At 37.7% G+C, this 21,225-nt stretch overlaps 1 protein-coding gene across 10 annotated transcripts in view; it reads left to right on the top strand.

Moving 5' to 3' along the window:
- DMD (dystrophin) overlaps positions 1-21,225 on the top strand; it is a 1,205,254-nt gene that overhangs the window by 87,462 nt on the left and 1,096,567 nt on the right. The window lies entirely within an intron of this gene.

The following is a 21,225-nucleotide window of genomic DNA, read 5'->3' as shown; positions in this document are numbered from 1 at the left end:
CTCAATGAGGAGAGAAACCTCGATTTTGAAAGTTATTTTTTTATTGCACAGGAATTTAGGGATAGAAATACACTTTTCTGTCCTCCTCATGGATCTAGGCAATCATGTGCCTTATTTAGTTAGGTTTGTCTAATGTGTACTGCCAAAGAGCAGGCAGAAGGGAAGGGTGGCTCAGGCTTGCTTGGTATGTACATCTCTGCCATGAGCTAGAAAAAGAAAAATTCAAACTGCTTTTAATAGCTTTGCTGTAATTAGATACTGATAACAATAGCTGAGAAAGTATTGTATGCTATCTGTGCATATGGTTGCAGGAAATCACCGCTGCACAGAGCAGTCTGTAGGCTAAGAGTGTACTGTAGCCTGAACTGTTCTAGTGCAGCCTTCAGAGTTGTAGCAGAGACCTTGAAAGCATAGACACAAGAAGAAATCAGAGATCTCACACCAAAGGACCATGTGTTGATCAGTATGAATGCACCCTAGAAAGGAACTGGTGTTGGAGGTGTGACCAGCAGGTTGAAGGAGGGAATTTTCCCTCTCTGCTGTTGTGAAACCGTACCGGCAGGGTTTTGGAACTAGATAATCTTTAAGGTCCCTTCCAACCCCAAATATCCTGTGATTCTGTGATAATTGTAAAACCAATAGACCAGGTTTAATTGCACTGAAGAAACCATGCTGCCTTGAAGTTGTATATCTTGAAAAGTGATGAGAATAACCGTACTCAAATCCCTTTTATTGGGGGAAATTGTATATCTTAATTGACAGTAAAGAGAAACTGAACCCTTCCATTAAATTGCTTGGCAGTGGTTTGGAGCCACACCAGTTAAAGGTATATAGCCCAACATACCAATCTCTGAAAACTGTTCATAACTGATAGCACAGAAAAAATTGTCTTTAGTTTGCGTTTGTAAGCCCGTAACAGAAAAAACTAGTCCAACTACTGCTGATGCTATACATAAGAATTGGGTCATCCTATATCCTGTACTGTATAGGAATGTGCATGTGTATTGTCTGCTATCATTAAAAGCAGAAGTACTTTAATACCTGATCTAAGATTTTGCTGATTGTGTTAAAGTGGTCTTGTATCCCACTATTAAATCTGGATGCAGCAACTTGTTGAAGTAGAGTGTATTTATGCATCATCAGAAAGGTCCTTTGTGTATTAATTATTTCACAGTTTCTTTTGTGAATATTTCTTCTGTCTGAATAACCTGCCAGGAGTATACTCATGATGAATATCCATTTTCCCATGACTTGAGACTACTAGCAAAAATATCAAGGTTTTACTGTAATTGGTTCTTTTTCACATCTGTGTATAATCTTTTGATTAGATTTCTTATTACATTTTGGTACAGTACAGGTAATTAATACCATATCCTGTGACATGATTTCCTATAAAAACAGATGGTATGCGTTTTTCTTACTTAAGACTGAAGTGTTCCACAGTAATTGAATTTTCTAGACTGGAGGCTTAAAAGGAGTGTTGTTTCTGATTGTAAAAGAATATTGCTTTCCCAGTTTCAAGGTGTGAGTTGCGTGGCAGGAATATGGTTTTGTCAGGCTGTAAGCCTAGGTGGACCCTGGGGAATCTAAGCAAGTGTTAGTGGATGTGGCAGAGATTGGTGGGGTGTGAACTTGGCATCCTTTTCCCCTTCCCTCCTCACACAATACTTGAAATGAGCTCCCAGCATGGGTGGGATTTCCAGTCTCTGATGTAAAGAACCTTCATGTCTGATGCTCTTGGGATGTTTTCCCAGCAGTCAGAGCTCTGTCATGTTTTTCCTTTAGACAAAACCAGCTTCTTGGTCTTTCTGTTGGGTATGCTTGGGCCATGAGCTAGTCAGATGTCTATCTCCTCTAGGTCCTTCAGCTCTGTAACTCCTTTAACTTTGGGAATGATGTATAGTGGAATATAGTCTAGACAGCAAGTGTTTTCATGAGTATTTCAGATATAACATGATACAAAAACTTTTGACTCCACATTGTCCCAAGGATCAGAGTAAAGGATGATAAAATCCTTTGTCTTGCAAAACAAACTCTTACAAACTGTTCACTGTTTTGTTCTTGCAAGCAAAATCTATTCCCTCCACTTGGCTTTTCAGCTTGTGGCTTGACTTCCTTTGATTTCTCTTGACTTTCTCCATAACTTTTAAAAATAATAAAATAAAAAAAAAATCTATTTTCGGTTGATCGATTGTCTTGCATTTTTTGTATTTGCTTTTTTCTCTTCCTGTTGCTCAAAAGAATCTCAATTCAGGTTTAATATCTGAAATTCAGACTGATTTTCAATCTGGCATCCACCAAAACATTCATATCCTGGTTTCCAATAGAAACAATTATGTACAATGTGTATTCTCTCAATTCATATCTAATTTCCTTTATTTCTCTATTTTTAATGAATCAATAAGAATGCAAAATAACAGTATTGATATCTAGATGATGATAATTCCTACTGTATCAGGCAGAATACTGGCAAAACCTCAGCCTTTAGAAAGCTATTTAAATGTATTTTGAAATTTGTCATGCCCTTGGTTCAGCTGTGGAACAGGAGAAAAGTTATTACCAGAGAGTGAAAGGAACTGCAGAGTTGTGTCAATTGCAACTAAGATTCCCAGTATATATTGAAACATTACAAAGCCTTTCACTTCCCAAAGTGCTCATGGTTATCTGCTATATTACATAACTTTAATCTGAGTTGCTTTAGGAAGCAAAAAGGCTCTTTTTTGGCATTAAGCTATCTGCAGTACCAAGGCTGACATTTTGAAAAGTAAATGGTAAATCTTGAGTGTCTGAAAAGTCAGTTTAAGATGTCTTTAAAAGGCTTTAAGAAGTTAAGCACATGCAATTTGAAAAATAGTCCTTTTTGAGGCCTCTAAACTTGAGCGTCTTAAATCTCTGGCCATTTCTGACAAGTTTGTTCACACAATACCCGCATTGCTTTTAATGTGAGGTGTTCTGTGCTTTAAGCTATTCATGGGCTGCGTAGCAAAATCTGGTTTACTGTTGCTATCCAATGGATAGCAATACAGCTCTCAGAGAATTTGTTTATGGACAGTCCTTCTTTAGGTATTTTATTCTTGTATGTGGTGGTTTTCCATAACATTTGGCATTTGTGTCTAAACATGTTCTTACCAGGGAAAACTAGAAACTTGCTAGAATAGGAAATGGGTTGTGCCCAAATAAATATTGGCCTCAGAGATAAGGGGTAGGAAATCTTAACTGGCTTTGTTTTAATCTTTGTAGAAATGCCAATGGAGACAACTAGGGTTGGAAAAGCTAATAAATAAATTGAGCTGTGAATTTGTTTATATTTGTTGCTAACACAAACCTCTATGAAAGTGTTAAGATCTGATTGAAGGACTTGACAGAAGTTGCAGATAAATAGGCAAAGTCAGTGTTAATACATACTCAAGATAAGATACTAATCACTGAAGTGTTTTTAAATAACTCAGAGATGAGTACCTTCAGTACCTCTTGCTGATGCCAGGACTCTGGGGAGAGTTGGGCATGTCGCTCGGTTAAGGCTGAAGACTGGGACAAGTGAAGAGAAAATGTAGCAAAGAGTGGATGGGAGAATACAGGGCTATGTACAGTATACCAGGGAAGAGCCTTTTTAAAGGGAATTTGTGCTTGCAAACCTGATTTGATCTTTCTGATGCAGCTTGTTGGGATTTCCATAAGGCATTAAACAGTTCCACTTAAATAAAGGATTTTATAAAATGAAGCTGCATGGGAAGGAGGGAAGATCCTTGCAAGTGTGGGTAGCTGCTTAAAGACAAGGTGTCCCTGCTGCTTGCTTGCTAAAGTATTGACTCTAATTATGTGAAAATAACAAATAAGGTAGAAATAATACATAAAAGGTGTTTGTCAAGTGATGGTGCCTTGTAGTATGGGATGTTGTCTGCTGCTTATTTCCATGACTGGCCTTATGTGAACCTTACAAAACTAATGAGTATTCAGCTGTGTCACTCTAATCTACCTCTGACCTGATAGTCAACCAATTTGAGTTTCTCACCCATCTCTGGTCTCTAGCACTCATTCCCTGTTCACTTACAGAAGTCAGGGAACTTGCCTGAGTCACTATCTTGTTAGTGGGATGCCCAACACAAAGCCTTTCCAGAAGCCTGAAGCTAGCTATTCTAATGCCCCAGAAATGTGAATTCTTGGAGAGTTATGCTTTCCTGGCTTCAGGAAAGTTTGGCTTAGTCCACCTTTGCTGCTGTGGTAACTAGCCAAATGACCAGAAGATCCGGCTCTATCTTTTGATAGCTATAAATTCAAAACTCAGTCAAAATGCTGTATGGTTTTGAAAAGCTGAAACATAACCAGATGGAGGGAGAAACTTTGAGGCAGATAATGTATGTCCAAGGGATTATCTGAAAGGGAGATTAAAAAGACATAAAATACAGTATTAAACATTCAGATCAGACCAAGGGGGGAACAGGAGAAAAGCTGCTTCAGATCAACCCAGTGAGAGGAAGGAAATAAATTTGAACTTCTGTAAACCTCATTTAAATTAAAAATGGTTTGACATGGATATTTGAGACATACTTTACAATACCCAGTGTGGTTTTAAGTGTTTTCAATTTGCTTATTTTGAAAATTCTTCTGAATATACCTTTGCATCTTAGCCTGTAAGATTCTCTTTGTTCATTGTTTCTCCGACAGATGAAACCTGTGAGCTTTTCAAAGACAAAAGCCAATTTGAGAAAGCTGTTTTTCTCTATCCCTGAAGAACATTTCTAAAAAATACAGCAAATATATTCACAGTTTCTACAAGTAGAACTAGAAAATTCTGGCTAGATGTTTCAATTATGCTATAGGCATTTGTTCTTTTACTGTATTTACTGAAGAGGTTGAAGCCTCAAAACTCGGGTACAGACCTGAACTTCTAACACTTTGTGATGGTATATTGAGAAATAGGGCTATTTGTTGAATTGCTTCATTACTAGCAGTCATTGTTACCAGGAGAGTGCCCAGAGGTCAATCAAAAATGGAGGCATGTAGAGCTACCCATTGGAAAAATACAATATAACAGATGATTTGTGTCTCAGATTTCATTGTGCTTCCAACCAAAGTAGACACTACTGAGGGCAGCACCCTACTGGGAAAATAATCTTTGTGATTTCAGAATATATTTTATTGATGGAACGGGCCTCAGTTTTGGACAGTATTGCTTGTCCATATCTAACTGCTGCATCTGAAAATAATATAATTTATTTTCTCATTATGTTTTATCATTAAATCATTTATTCCCTAGACAACACAGTACAAGTTTCATGTTTGCTTTGGTCAAGACTGTTTTGCTTTGCTTTGTTTTTTTTGTTTGTTTGTTGGCTGTGGCTTGTTTTCTTTTGTTTTGTTTTTCCATATGTTGGAGTCTTCCTAATCCTTGTGTCATTTCTGAGTTACTTAGAAATGTTCTGACTAATGGAATGAAACCATGTGTGTGGGTATTTCTCGTTGTGTTTAGCAGTGGCCTTGGTAATAGTTACATCTTTCTTAGCAAGTCCATGCAGTAGCATATAATTCAAGAGTATCATCATTTTTTAAATTAATCTCAAGAAAAAGTTAGGCTTTGACATTATTGTTTTTAAGTTGTCTGTCAATGGCAATGACTATTCTAAAAAACTTTTTCAGCTTCTGCAGTTACACTTTGGAATAACATCATATTAAATAACGTTTTGACTATAACCCAAAATATCAGAAATGCTTGCATTGTGCAAAGGAAAAGACAGACATAAATTGTTATGCAATTTATATTAGTATTTTGTTCTTACATAGGACTTTTTCTTTAAAATCAATAATATTAATTTTTTAATTTTCAAAAAATTCTGGATAAATTACATACAGTACATAATTATGCGAGCTGAAAAGACAGATTCTTTTTGAACATTGATGAGATCTTGCCTGCAAGATTTTCTCAGTACTGACAATTAGCATTTATTTTGAAGTTCACTTTATGTTTATTTTGACACTTTGTAGAACTTGGATAATTAGGACCTGCATAAGGTCCCTCAAATCATGTTGATGTTCAAAGCCACCCTGTGGACAAGAATCTATCTTTGCTTACAAATGTGCAAACTCCAAAATAATGCCAATGAAATGAAAGCGTATTGCAGTCATGTGTAGCTTCATGTACCTAGGAAGAAAAGGGATATTTGTATTCTCTGGGAATTTTCTCAACTTATGAAATGCCTGTTTAAATACAGTTGATGAGATGGAAAATCACATTTTGTGTTGGAGATTTCCTGCCATGACAGAACAAATTTCCCTAATAATTTAATCAAAGGATTGTTTTAGGTTTATGTGGGTGCATCTAAGGGGAAAAAATATATCACATTTCTAAGATTTAAATGATTCAAGAAAGATGAATGTCATGCTGAAAACTTAATTCAGACTGAGAGATGTCTGATTTTTTTTTTTTTGCAAAGTTCCAAATTCTCAGTATGGTGCTAAATTGGGGACCAAATAATGTCACTTAATTCTGTGAGGCTGTTTGTATGGCTGGATCAGATAAGAGATGGCTGTAAGTAACAGATTCGCCAGGGTAGTGGGCATAGTGCAGGGCTTTCATGACCTGGGCAGCCTGATGACCCCTTTCTAAGCCAGAGCAGTTCCTGTGGCCCCCAGCAACGCTGAGCCAGTCAGTTTGTGCTGGTATTCCCTTCCTTGGCTGGACACTAGCCATAGCGTTCAGATGGCTGTACCCTTTGTGGGTTCTCCGTTTCTGCACAGCAAGGCAGAAAGTGGGAAAGAATCGGTTGAGTGGAGTGGCTGTGACTTTTACCATACCCCTTGACCTGTGAGGTTTCTTTATTTTAATGTTACTGTAAATATCAAAACAAAACATGACAAAAAAAGGACAGGCAATATTAGCTGTACTTTTGCTTGGTTTTGAAGAAGAGCATAAGCATTTCAGTGCAGCTGATTTTAAAGGATTAATCCAATCTCAGCTATTACTGCAGGGGTGGCCTTAGGAAAAAAGTGAAATCTTGTTTTGAAGGCGGAGTTGAGCAGATGTCATCACCACGTGAATCAGTGGGAGCTATTAGAAGCCAGCCAGACTGAGATGAGGGGGAGGATGACTTTTTCAGAATTAGAGGAATTTGGTGATGGAGCAGCACTTGGCATAATCAGTTCCTGCACTGGAGGCTTGGTGTGCCATCTACTATGGGATGGGATTTCTTCTCAGGGGTGAGGAGAGCTCTTAAAATTATTTTTGTCAACAGAAATAACTGCAGAATTGATCATGAAAGGATTGTAGTAAAAGAAAAAATCATGAAAAAGCCCCAGAGGGAAAACTGTTGCTGAAACTCCAGGAAGCTCTTCTACCTTTTTATTTGTTTCAAAATGCAGCAACATACTATGTATGAAAAAACATAGATTCCCACAAAGGCACAGGACATATTTTAGTCCTCTGGAATTGCCTTTCTGAGAATGTGTTTATTTTATTTTGTCTGGAGGCAAAGAAAGGTACTGTCTGTAGCAGGTAATCCTGCAGAAATATGATCATCAGAGTATTGCTTATGTTAGTTCCTGCTGAGAAATTACAGGGGAAATAGGCTGAGAACTTGCCTAAGTTACTTCTGCTGCTGAAACACGTTTAGATGGAAGTGTGGATCTCATAAGATGTAATCAGTTTGCCTTCTGGTGTCATGGTTGTGTTTGCTGCATGATTATAGCTTTGCAATTGCTGTGTCTGTTAAGGAACAGATATAAAAAGCATTCAAACATAATTTGAAGAAACACTTAAGGCTCCTGGGGTAAAATCTGTTTTCGGTTGCTAAGTCAAATTTTTAGTAGTAGTGTTGAGTAAATTTTATATTTAAATTTTTATTCCTCATTTCAGAGAAATCAAAATAATAAATCTTGCCTCCAAACCAGGGTATGAACATTAAAATATGATTCTAAAAGTAATAAAAATATTTCCTAGTCTACATTATGTTTGTTAAATTTTGAAAGTGACCCAAATTTTTGGGCATTCTCCAGCAGGGTGAAAGGAGACTACATAATTTTCAGCTCAGTTTAAGAGTAATGTAGTCGAGAACATACTAATATAGATGCTAGATAGTTAGGTTAATATTTCTCTTCTGTAAGCTGTAATCGCTGAATTTCACAAGTATCATAGGATATTCAGTAGTAAGGAGAATGAAAAACTCAAGGTATGAATTATATGAACCTCCACCATAAATCTGAGAGCCAGAAAAAAAACCAATTACTGCTGTCGAAAAAAATATTTCAAGTATTAAAGAACAAAATGTAAAAAATCAATTTTAAAATGTTTTATTTTTCAATTTTTTTTATTTTTTTTAGTTTGCACTAGTCCTGTTATCTTTGTTGATGGGTAAAAAAGGGAGATATATTTATTTGCTTTGTAATTTTAATTATTTAGGCTTGTATTAATAAAGAGGCTGGCGTTTCATAGAAAGCATGAGTGTTGTCAGTGTGTTGTTATAACTGCCATCTGGTTAAAACTCTATATCCTGCCATTAATTTAGAGGTGGCTTTGTGGAGTCAGATTCAGGCATTTTCAACTGTAAATATCTTGAGGGAAGGAGGATTGTCTTCCCTTTTCTGACCGCAGACAACAACTTTAGGAGCTCATAAAAGCGAGTGGACCAAAATGGCATCCAAAATTATGTCAAACCTTTCTTTTGCTTTATTTGCCTATCATTTTTAAGTTTTTTGTTTGGTTGTTTGTGCTTTTTTTTTTTCTTTCTGTATATGCAAAACCAGAAAAAAAGTAACAGACTGGTAGTTTAAAAGTTACTGCTTGTGCTTTATTATTAAAACCTGAGTTTCTAAACTACACAGCGCCCTTCTCTCATTTTGTACATTAACAAATTCCCACTGGAACATGAAAAATTGCCAGGCTAAAGTGTAAGGAAGAGTTCCAGACATGGTTTTAGCTATCAAGATAAGTTGATGGAGTGGACTAATGCTTCTATATGTCATCTGCTTTCTGCTTCAGTGTGTGGTCGGGGTGTTTTTTGTGGGTTTTCAATTTGTTTGCTTTTTTTTTTTTTTATGCATGCTATTGCTTTTAAGCATATTACTTTTGGCAGGAAATACGTATTAAAAAAAGAGAAGTATTCTTGTTCTGGTAAAATACAATTCTTTCTTACTAAGTTGTGACCACCTATGATGACCAGAGCACCTAGAGATATCAAAATAGAGACTGGATTAATCTTAGGATTTCCCTTAATCAATGTTGATTTGTCTCCTTGTTCTTGTTTTTATTTTTTCTGAATGCGGTAGTTGTTGCTAAGTAAGTCTTTTTTTCCCAATCTCAATTATATTTTCCCCATGGCAAATATGTATTTCATGTTTCAGTAAATCTGCACTCTATTTTTGGAGCCCATCAGCTTTTGGTGCAATCATGATGCAGTTTTTGGGAGAGGTGTTTTATTTTACGTGGGAATAAACTTTAGTCTAACAGGTCTGTTTAGACCTGCTAATAAACATTCATTTTTATGTAGTCCGTGGTTCATTTAAAATGAAGACGTCTTTCATTTTTTCTGTTAAAAGTACTTGGTCATTGCTTTTTTGTTCTCCCAGTGCCACAATTATGAAATAGAAAATGATCTTGTGGCATTTTCTGGGAATAATTTCTTTATTGAAACAAGTGAATTCTCATTCTTTCAGGATATTCTCTAAAGAAGTTACCGTCTGGTTCATTTCAGAAAACTGGCTCTGGTTTCTTCTACTGAGTAATCTGCTAACAACAAAATACCTGATTTTCTTCTTGGCCATGACCTTTTATGTGTTTGGTCTTTTTAATTAGATCTTCAGTGCTTAATTCCTGAGCTTTTCCTGTAGCAGTGTTTTGGGCATGATTTCATCGATGTTCCTTGCCTCTGGTTCTTCACTGGGAGTGGATTTGAAGGTGATTGTGTGCATTTATACAGTGCTCTACAATTGCTGAACGAGATTCTGTGATGTGTTTTCATATGTCAGGGCCATAAGATTTGGCTTGTGGTTGTGGCAACCAGGAGAAGCTACAAAAAGAGAATAGCCCAGGCCCATTTCCCTCTCCTACTATTTTTTTTCTTCCTGCTTCCACTGCTGTGACTGTGATGAGAAACATTATTGCTTTTCAGATAGCCATATCAAAAATAGCACAATGTGGCATCATCCTCTTCCAAGGCTTTTTCTCCTTCTGCTCTCTAACATGACCAAGAACTAGGAGATGTGAAGGTACATTTCATATGTTGGCCTCTCAGGGTTGTGGAAATGAAAGTGTATTGCTCATTCTCTCATTGTGTTATGAATATTAAAATATAATAAAATTGTTATTATTTCATGTTTTTCTCCTGTGAAGTTGCACAGAACCATATTGCATTCCTGTCCTTAGAACAGGACTGCAAGTTGTATAGCTCTCTACAGCATTTTCCTTTTCCTGATTTCAGTTTTAAACCCAAACTCTTGCTAATATGTGAAGTTATTGTTCAGAAAACCTCTGAAGGAAAATCCATACTTCATTTAAGCCTCCCTTTTGTAGAGGCTACTCAGAGCACTGAGAGCATGAAGGTGTCACTGGGAAAAAGAAATGTAGCCTTGAGCTGGGTGGCAAGTGATGCCTTAGCATTGCTAAGGAGATAGCTTTGTGTACAGTCTCGTGTTCTTACTATGAAAATGTGCTCTTCTGGTGAGAGAGGAGAAAAGAAGCAGTTTAAAGCTAAAACTGACAAAATGTTCAGTTGTGTTTTCTCAAGAAATGCATTCAAAGATGTCCTAGGTAAAGGACTCCTTTTCTCCCCATGTGCAGCACAACAGCCCCCGGCCATCTGTTTTGAAGATATGAACAACAGAAGCACTAATAGTAACTCACCAGCATTTTCAGGTCAGAATATAGGAGATAGTCCTCTCATTAGCAGTCAAGGAAATAATCTCCTAAACACCCATTTCAGGGGACAGTTATTGGTATCATAGCACTTCATATGAAAAAAATACATTTTAATAACATCTTGCTGGGATGTTGTGTCGGAATTTGTAGATGTTGCTTTGATTTAGTTTGTCAAGGATAACTGCAAGGTATTAGGAAGAATGAGGATTAGGCTCAATATTTGTAAATCATTTCCTCCTATTATGTATTTTATGTCTTATGTAGTCAGCTTTAATTTAGATATAGTGGTGATTTTTAAAAAAAAATACTTAAGTTCCTGCCAGTCAGATGTGATAAATAGAGGAAGAAACCTATGAATGTCATTGGTTCTGCCTGTGCAGTCATTCTTTCCAGGTGGATGGCCCTAAGCATAGGGAGAGGGTAAGATGCCTCATATTGAACAACAGCAAGTATTGTAAATATTGATTGATTTGGTTAGTAGGCAGAATTTTAATTTATCGATGCTATCTAGTTTCTATAACTTGTGGGGAAACTTGGGCAAGTGTTTGAGAGAAGAAACATTTTAATAATCCTATTAGGTAAAGCTTCTTTGGCTTGAAATTGATTTTTATTCCCCTCCCTCTTCTGTACTCAAGAAAGTCTCTAGCCCTTTCAGGTGATGCACACACCCAATAGCCTGGCACCTGAAAATAGTTCTTAACTGTTCACTGTAATAATTGTATTTTGATAGTCAAGGTAGCAGTAGGGTGCTGCTAGTGCTTTTGGTTTACCCATCAGAGTTTGCGCCTTTTTCCTGAAGACTGTCAGCTAAGAGCCCCTCACATGGAAATATGGGACTCTGTGTTCTGGCCTGCCATTGACTGCAATCGGTTAGGATCGTAGTCTGCCTGTCCTGCACTTCTTAGAAACCTGGTTCTAGTCAGTACTGAAGCTGAAGGCTCCAAAGGGTAAGGAAGAAATACATCTATCTTAAACCTGTTGACTTTTTATATTTGTATGTACGTATATAGATACATGCATATATAATTATTTTAAGTTGGTATCATCATAGCATGACAGAATAGTTTGGGTTGCAAGGGACCATTAAAGGCCATCTACTTCAACCCCTCTGCAGTAAGCAGGGACATCTTCAACTAGATCAGATTGCTCAGAACCCTTTCCAACGTGACCTTGAATGTTTCCAGGGATGGGTGATCTCCCACCTCTCTGGGCGCCCTGTGCCAGTTTTTTACCACCCTCACTGTAAAAAAAAAAAAAAAAAAATCTTCCTTATATCTATTCTGAATCTACCCTCTTTTAGTTTAGAACCCGTTACGCCTTGTCATATTGCTATGCACCCTATCCAGCTACAATTTAATAAACCATCATCAATCAGTGCTGTTATTTACTGAACTTAGTTAAAAATCCAGTTCTAAACTATTTTTCTTTTTATCTGGGTTAGAAATTTTCATAGTTCTTAGGTTTGTTGTCTTGATTTTAAAACCAAAGTTACCGTCCAACTTCTGTGTTTTGCTTTTTGAGAACATTTGAGCAATCAAATTTTGTGCACGTCAGTGCTCCTAGTAAACATATTTTGTTTCCACACTTCAATATGCACACTGGGAGTAGAACTGTACACACTGCCATGGTATTATTTGGCACAGTACTAGAAGCAAGTTCCCAAAACCCTCAACCAGAACCTGGCACAGATCCAATTAAATATGCCCTTCTTAGCTAGGATAGTACAGGAAGATGCTGTATCTGTGTGAATGTGATGAGAGAAAATTGCCTTCAAACTCTGGTCCCAGCCAATAAATCTTACAGCAGCCTAACTTTTCTTGGAATGATGCCTTAGGCAAAGCACAAGTGGTCCAGAAAAGGTGGAGGAGGAGGAGGGGGAAGAAAAAAATCTTTGAATATTTTCATGATTCTCTTTATCCGTTGCTTCATCAGAAATTGCGAGTCTTTTCTCCTTTCAGAGAGATTCAGAGCCTTAGGGCTTTTTGTGACTCCTAGTGACTGTGTTACATGTATCCTGTAGGGCAAAAGAAGCTGTATCTTGTCATATCTCACCCTTCACATGGCAGACTTCTTAAAATCAAGTATTGCAACACTCAAAGCAAATGACTCACTGTCAGTCCACAATGTGCTTAAAAATTAAGAGAACTTTTGATGTATTCACATAATGCATTCAGTTGAATGGTATTTTCCATGAAATGATGAACCATGAACATGAAACCAGTTCATTAAAACTGGCTTTCTTTTTGTGTTTTTGTGGGTGTTGTTTTTTTTTTTTTGGGGGGGGGGGGTCTTTTTTTTTTTTTTTTTTCCCCAGACATGATTTTCTACATTTGGTTTAATTCTGTTTGTGTTTTAGCCATACTGGTCTAATGAAGTGATTACCTCATTCTGGTATAGTAAGAATATGTAGATCTCAGTTTGAACACCCATCTTTGGAAAAGATTCTGAAACACATCTGGGCAGATATAACGGGGACCTGTGGCTTTGGTATTATTCATATATGGCTCCAGGGTTGATCTATAAACCTAGCATTTTGTAGTTCCCTTTTCTATTTGAGATGGGGAAAAGACTTGTTTTGTGGCATTCCTCTTTTTTTTTTTTTTTTCTGTTTTTCCCCTGTGGAATGCTTTCCTCCTTCCCCCACTCCCCTTTCTGTCTAGAGTGAATGCTGATTTAGGCTTGTGGCAAAAGCTGTTCTTGGAAGTTGAGAGCTGACTTCTGTTTATAACAGAAGTGCTGATGTGACCGTTTCTTGGTGTTTTCAAAAGATATTTTCTGACCGACAACATGGCCTATTTTACCAGCCAGAGAAGAAGCAGAATGATGCTCTTCCTCAAGTCTGTTGAATTGGAAAGTATTGACAGACAGAGAGACTGGTTCAGGAATATATTGATGGCAGCAAGTGTAGTTACTCCAACTGTGCATACATTAATGTCAGACTAGGATAAGCCTGAAATTGTTATGAAGAAATTTTGTGCCTGCACCAAGACAGCATCTTTGCTGGGCTTTGTTGTTTCTGGTGAGGGAAGGCATGAGCGGGCTGTTCTGGGAGAGGACAGTTAATACTCATTGACGGGAAAACAGTATGCACTGCAGTGTTGAAACATTATCTTTCTCTTCAACAGCTTTTCCTAATTAACCTAAATTGTGTTCCAGTAATTACTCAGAGAAATGAAAGTTCTGCATAGTGTTTAAAACTAAAAATATAAAGCCATGAAAAAGTCAGGCATTAGAATAAAATGACAAATTAATAGTGAGTCCTCTGTCATGTCCACCCCAAACATACAAGAACAATTGCAGTGATAGCCTTGGCATCCTGAACAGATTTGACTTGATTATGGACCAAATTTGAGTGCTTACTATTTTCTAAAGGAGAGGGCTTGGGAAATGGTGGAATTGCTGGATATGAGAGGAGAGCACTAAAAACTTTCCAGGTTCCACTTCTGTTGCTGATTTTTTTGACCTGCATACAGGAGCTCAGGTACCACATGGATTATGAACCTTTCTTTATGCAATTTCTGTGTTTGCACATAGAAACTGCATAAAGTAATTCTTTTTCTGCGATTCCTTTTTACTTGTCTTCTTCAACTCTGTGCTTTGGACCACATCTACTAGCTCCAAAATGGCCTAGAAGGATGCTGCATGCAGCAGCAGCCACGTGTTGCACACTGATGATGTTGAACTGGGAGCTGATGCAGGTGTCTGTCACTTTTACCAGAACTGGCTTTCTGTTTGTACTGACTGAAGTCACGGTTTCCTGGGAAATTTGCAAGATAATTATTTTTTGGCGATAATGAGGTCATTAAGTTCTGCATTTTTTGCATAAAAAGTGTTGGTAATGTGAATCAGTGTGAATCAAGTAATGTAATACCATGTTACAAGTGTAGCAGAATGTGCCCTGAATCTTGAATAGTGGAAAAAAGAAGTAATAACTGCTTAGGGAACATGTATTCCCACACTTTGTTTCCATATGCAATACCTGAATTCACCTTTTATATTTAAAAAAAACCCAACAAAACACAACCCTTTGAGCTATGTTATGTACTCTGTTGATATCATCAAAATCTCAGCTATTGTGCTGATACAATACAAAAATGATTGCACATTGATATTATGCAAAATAATGTTAAAAATGAAGCTTGGCAAGCAAAGAGATCCTTGGCAGCTGCCACTCTGCTCACTGGTGCCATTCAGTGCCCCAGATATGCTGGAAGTTTGACAGGATGCAAGAGAGAGGGTTTAATTGGGCCACAGGTTTACTAATTCAACTAATATGAGAGCAGTGCATCAAGCACCACAAAATCCAGTGTTACTTCTTCCTGCCTGGTTCTCACATCTCTAGGAAGTGCTCCCAGTCTCATGTGTGGCTCCATGGCCACCACAGGTGTGAGGTCTGAAAGGCTGATGCCTCAGGGTCCTCGGGTTGCTGCCTTTGGCTGGGAACTGACTATTGAAGGGTTATGCCTTCCCCTAAATTTGCTTTCAGCTCTGGCTGAGTGACAAAAGGACCTTGCTGAAGTGCCTTCTAAATTACAATTATATGCCCTTCTAACTAGGGCAGCCCAAATAACTCACTGTGCCCTGGCCAGTCTGTGGATCAAAATAAATAATGAAATATTCACAGTGTTGAAAAGTACGTGTGTCCTGTGGATAGGAAAGTAGGAGTAGCTGCTCTGCAACTGAAGGAAAACTGGCAGAACTTTGTAGAGGGAAGGCATGTGAAACTGAAACTGAGGTGCCCCATAGCTCAGACCATAGTCCCCACTCACCTGCCTGGCTCCTGGATTTACAGGGAGCTCTGACTTTGTTTTTCCTATGCTGCAAGGCAAAGTAGTCCCTTACTGTGGCCTGCCTTTGAAACAGTTGAAATGTGTTGTCCTGGTCCACAGCACATGGGAGAGCTGTTCTGCAGGACCTGTGTCACAGAACTGAATCAAAGATATTTTTTTAATTCAGTTCAGACTGTTAACTGAGGGGATCATCGTTCTCTTTAAGATAGAAAATGAGCCCATCTAACTTGTTTCTCATCAGGACTTCCGGCAGTGGAAGGACTTTGGGCTAACAAAGTCTTCTACTGCTGTCAGAAGATTGTTCTTATCCACCTCATTGATTCGGGAGAGATTTAGAAAAGATTTTATAACCTTAATGCAAACAAAATTTAGAAACCCAGCTCTTTGGCAGAAGCCCATTTTACCTCCATGGGTGCTTAGAGGGTTGCCCTATGGGTGCATAATAACTTAAAGATGTGTATTCTTCAGATTGTTCACATGGAAAATTGATCGTGCTGAAGTTGAGAAGGTTATTGAGCACTAACAGTTGTGGATGATAAACTCAACTTTTGTTTCAGATTTAGATTTTTATCTTCAATCTCATATTTTAAAAACAATAGCATCTGGGGTGTGGGTTTTTTTTTTTTTGTACATGTATTAATTTCCAGACAAACCAAGTTGACTTTGTCAGAGGTTTTTTTCTTCCTACTTAGTACATATATTACAGTAAAACTGTAAACATCCTCTCTTAAATCTTCAGTGTTAAAGCAGATTATTCAAGGGTAGGGATACAAAATGTGAAGTATGTTATTTCTGCTGACAAAGGATGGAGGGAAGGGTAGAAGATTCTTTTGTGGTCACTGCAGGGAGAACTTAACTTTCTAAGACAGTAAGTCTGTTGTGAAGTGCAAATCGACTGTTATGGACTTTATTTTGGTTTAATTTAGAATATGTGTTGCAACATCTTTCAGTGATGCTGTGTAGCTTTGTTTCCTCTTATAGAAACCATAAATGTAAAATTTTATGGGATTTTAATATGCTGAAACCCATGTTGCTGCATTTATGCCAGGAAGGGGAGAAGGTGTTCACCTCTAAAGTCATGGTTTCCATATGTTATTATTCTGGTAATAAGAAGATAAGTTTGAGATACTGCAGGAGTTTGGAATGTGGTAGAATTTGTTTTAATTAGTTTTGCAATATATTGCATTCATATGCATGTTACCAAATGGTTAACACTCCACCAGGGAACCAAGGCAATGAATTGGAAATACTGCAAAACCAGAACATAACTGCAGTAGCAGTAGGAATGACTAATAGAAAACATTTGAAAGCATATGATCTGTGATCTCCAAAGCATTTCTCAACCAGCTACCATTTAGCTTATGTGACAATCATCTGCATTTGGTGAAAATGGAGAGAGATGTTGAGTACTTTGCTAGCGAGCTATACTAGGTGAGAGCACTGATGAGCTCAATACCACAGTGAATGAAGTACTGACACACAGTGTCTGCAGGGAAGGGTAGACTGAGATGTGTGTTAGGTTGTTATTTCTGGCTTTTAGTTTCTAGTGTGTTCCCCCTGGTGCATCTCTTATGCCTCATCCTATACATGGACTGCAGCTGTAGAAAGAATGAACAAATTAAGATACTTATGTTGGTAATTATTTCAAGCCTAGTATTCCTGAACTAATACCTTTTCCCAGAGAAGTAAAGGTACAAATGGAAGAAGGTTAAAGCTGTGTAGCTCAAGTCAGTCTCATTTAAAATGAATTGTGAGAGAACAAAATACATGTTATATATAATTAGCATCTTAAAACTTCATGTTATTGTGAAGTTCTGTGCTAACAACACATACAAGAAATGCTTAAGGAGAAAGATTAACAGCGTTTCCTGAAGGCTTCAAGGCCACCAATTCTCTGAGTATTTCATAGTGAAACTCTGTGTTTCTGCTTTCTGATGTGTGTTAAATATTTGGAGAATGAGTTAGCTTGGTTGGTTTTCTTTTTCTTTTCTTTCTTGGTAGAACCTAGTATTTAAAATTCACAGTCACTGAAATACATATGCTATGTGAGAAGAAAATGTAGACTGTTGGCTTATCTGTAGACATAAGCAGAGGTTGGCATTAAAAATCCTCAACAGTTGCTGCATTTGAGAGATCCAGGTTTGTAGCAGTGTTCAGATGACCATATCACACAGTAATTTTCAAAAATTATGTAGAGCATCCAGTTTTTAGCATGCTGTGCTCTGCCATTAGTGATGCCCTCAGATAACAGTTTCTGTAACATCTTTTGTAAATATTTTTTTATTTGCAAGTCTTGTAATGTGAAATCTTTGGGTTGCTGAGGAAATCACTGCTTATTATTGTCGTAGTACATCTGTAATAAAACTAGGTAAAACTTTCTTACCATGAATGGGATCATTCTCACTTTGAAAGGTTAGTGATGACTCCTCCTGGCCTGTCTTCAGATAAGAGTCTTCTGAGCTTTTGGTTTATGACAAAACGTTGAACTTAGCTGAATTTTGTACACCTAAGAATCGATTAAAAAAAAAAAAAGAATGCTGCACAAAAATAATTGAATAAACCATGGTGGAGATGGGCGAAATGTTTCAAACTCCTTAAAGTTTCAGCTCTTGGGATTGATGTCAGGTGTTGGGCTGGATGATTTTAGACATCCACATCTGAAAGTTCTTTCTGGCTAACTCAGCAGCCTTGTCTGGATGACTGGGCTTTGAGCCATTCCATTGGAGACCCAGGGCTTGTAAGAATCTGTGTGGAAATGATGGTTGCAGTGGGCATTTACTTTCTAGAGACATGACTTTGTATGCATTATAATTTTCAGATTTTTATACACTTCTGTAGCATTATTTTTTTTTAATCTTGAACAGTCAAAGCTACATGTGCTATAATTGTCAGAAATCAGCCTCTCTAAAATATTGAGATATTGTCATTAAAATTAAAGTACTACTGGCTCTAACTCCATGGGAAGTGATTCTTTATGGACAGCTTACTTTTATAATTACACATCAGAAGTCATCTAATTGAGAAGTAGTTAATATAGAATTAACAGTAAAAAAAAAATTTAATAACTCCTGTCTATATTGTCCAAAAAACTTTCCACTGCTCCCACTGGAGATGTTTATTAATCAAAACATGCACAGTATATCATTAAGGTATTTTCTTGCGTGATTGATTGACTGAGTTAGTTGTTTAAAGGGGGAGGGTTGAAGTACCTAAGTATAATGGGAGGCAGAGAAAAAGGGAAGAGAAATTGACTTTCTTTAGGAGACATATTAGCAAAGCAAATGAACAATTTTTGCTTGGTAAAATCAGCATTCATTTTAGCATGCTAGAGACAGTGCATTATGTAGAGTGTCGTGCAGGGCTGAAGGTCAAGGCTTGCTTCATTTTTTTCAGTGATCTATTATATACTCTCATGTAGTTGGGGTCACTGTTGCTTTCAGAGAGGACAACAAAAAAGGGAAAATGGCAGCAGGAAGAGATTCATGGTATCTTAACTATCATTGTAATGTGCACACACCACCATAATCAAACTCAAGCACACTGAATATGCCAATTAGTTGCTCCAGTAGCAGTGAAGCAATTAAAATGAATAGACATATCTTTGCCATAAGATGTAGATGGAATAGAGGGATGAGCTTCCTTCCTTTCTCAAGCTGTTGTCACCCAAATACATTGTATTTTCTTTGCCTACCAAGTTTAATACTGTAAAAAGCAGAATACCACTTGATGAGTGTTTTTCCATTCGTTGTTTATTCTTCCTCTTTCCAGACTGGGGACTATTCTGTATAAGACACAAAATTATGTATTTGTGTTATTGTAGAGTCTGGGATTGCTACCCATAGAGCTTTCTCTCTAAAGCAATTCATTCCATATGGGTGGGATGCTATAATTGTGTCTATGCAGATGCTGAATCCAGTTACAATAAGCAGTAACCAAGGCTGTTGTTTTCTCAGAAAAATGCAGAAGAGCTGGCGACCAAAGCCAGCTATTAATCTGCCCTATTAGTACATGGACAGAATAACTGATACTTGTTTCTCCTCCCATATTCTCCATTACTTTCTAGGCTAAATTTTTTTGTGCAACTAGTGTACACAGAAGATTCAAAACCTGGTATATTACAGTTCCCTTCTTCCAAAAATGGGTACTTCCCATAGGCCTCATCTGAACATGGTCTGAGGAGGAAGGGTCTGAGCAGCTAAACTGTATTGTGTCCACTCTGTGCTGTGCTGCCCAGCGCTAATACTGAATGATAAACCCCCATGGATCCTTCTTGTAATGATATGCTTACTTTTCTGGAAATATTTCCCAAAATTCACTCTTTCTTTCCCCCTCCCTTCTGGCTGTTTCCCTGTTTTTGTACTTCCTTCTGAGGTATCTGGGTGTGGGGTAGGCTTCTGCTGAAGTATATTTATGCCATACTAGATGCCCCCATTCTCTTACCAGTATTATTTGTCTTATTAACATATGAAATGTTTTTCTGGATATTTCTATCTATAATCTTGCACAGCTCAAAACTCACTGAACTAGAACTCAAGCCTTTGGTGGGTTTTTAGGTACTTTAGGTTGTTCCTGCAACTCCAAGCTATGTGAGCTATGAACTCAAAACTCCTCTGTTGTGAAATACCGTGTAAATGCCTTGTTGCTGTGTCTATGGTTTTAAAATCACAAAGCAGCTAGAAGTGTGAAATATTAAGCATATCCTTTTATGCACTTAGAATTTATGGTGACTTCAAAGTCAGTCCTCATTTATTGTCTGGTTTGTTTCACTTCAGAAATGACTTGAACTGTGAGCAAAAAGGATCTGACAGTATTTTGAGATAGGCACTTTGTAGTTGTGCACTTTACAGCTATACGACAGGACTGTCTCTGTTGCCTTGAATGCAAAATTAGCTCGTTGATACATGCTGCTACAGACAGAGGAACAGATGTAGTAATTCTACTTTATTTACATGAAATCTCTAAAAAGGCATTTTCTGGCAGCATGCTAGGAATAAATACAGTATCAAATATAACCCGCGCCATGCTATGGTAGCTCATTCAGGTGTCAGCTGTGCCATTTAGATGTGGGCGAGAGCAGGCAGTCGAATCCCTCCCAGCAGAGCTGGGAGCTCTCCCACACTTGGCACCCTAGTGCCAGCCTGCTCCCACTGTGGCCTGTCCGTGTTTTTTTTGCTGCAGGAGCGTGCCTTTCCCTCTGCCTCTGGGCTGGGCACCCCAAACCCTGTCTCTAGCCCTTGGGCTGGGGCTCTGGGGAGGGGCGAGGAGGGGTCTACCCTGCTGTCCCACCCACTGATAACTCCCCTGTTGGAAGTCTAGAGGAAGCTATCAGATGTCCTGGTTTTTGGTTGGTGTTTTTTTTGTTTGTTTGTTTGTTTGGGTTTTGTTTGTTTTTTTTTTTAATTTCCATTTTTTCCCCATTTATTTTTATATTTTTTCTTTTTTTTTTTTTTTAAGTAGGAGATTCTCAGATTCTGTTACCTTTTTTCCTTTTTTTTTAATTTTTTTTCCCCCTCCCCTTCATTTTCTGTGAGTTAGAGCTCCCCTAAGTTCATGTTTTCAAGCTTCTTTTTCATAGCTAGGAGGCTCAGG

Source organism: Pezoporus flaviventris, unplaced genomic scaffold (assembly GCF_033815535.1).
Source record: "Pezoporus flaviventris isolate CSIRO_AGI_PZ_B2104156 unplaced genomic scaffold, CSIRO_AGI_Pfla_v1 ptg000015l, whole genome shotgun sequence".
NCBI lineage: Eukaryota > Metazoa > Chordata > Aves > Psittaciformes > Psittacidae > Pezoporus > Pezoporus flaviventris.
The sequence above is the reverse complement of the archived record's forward strand: the minus strand, read 5'-3'. Positions and strand labels throughout refer to the sequence as shown.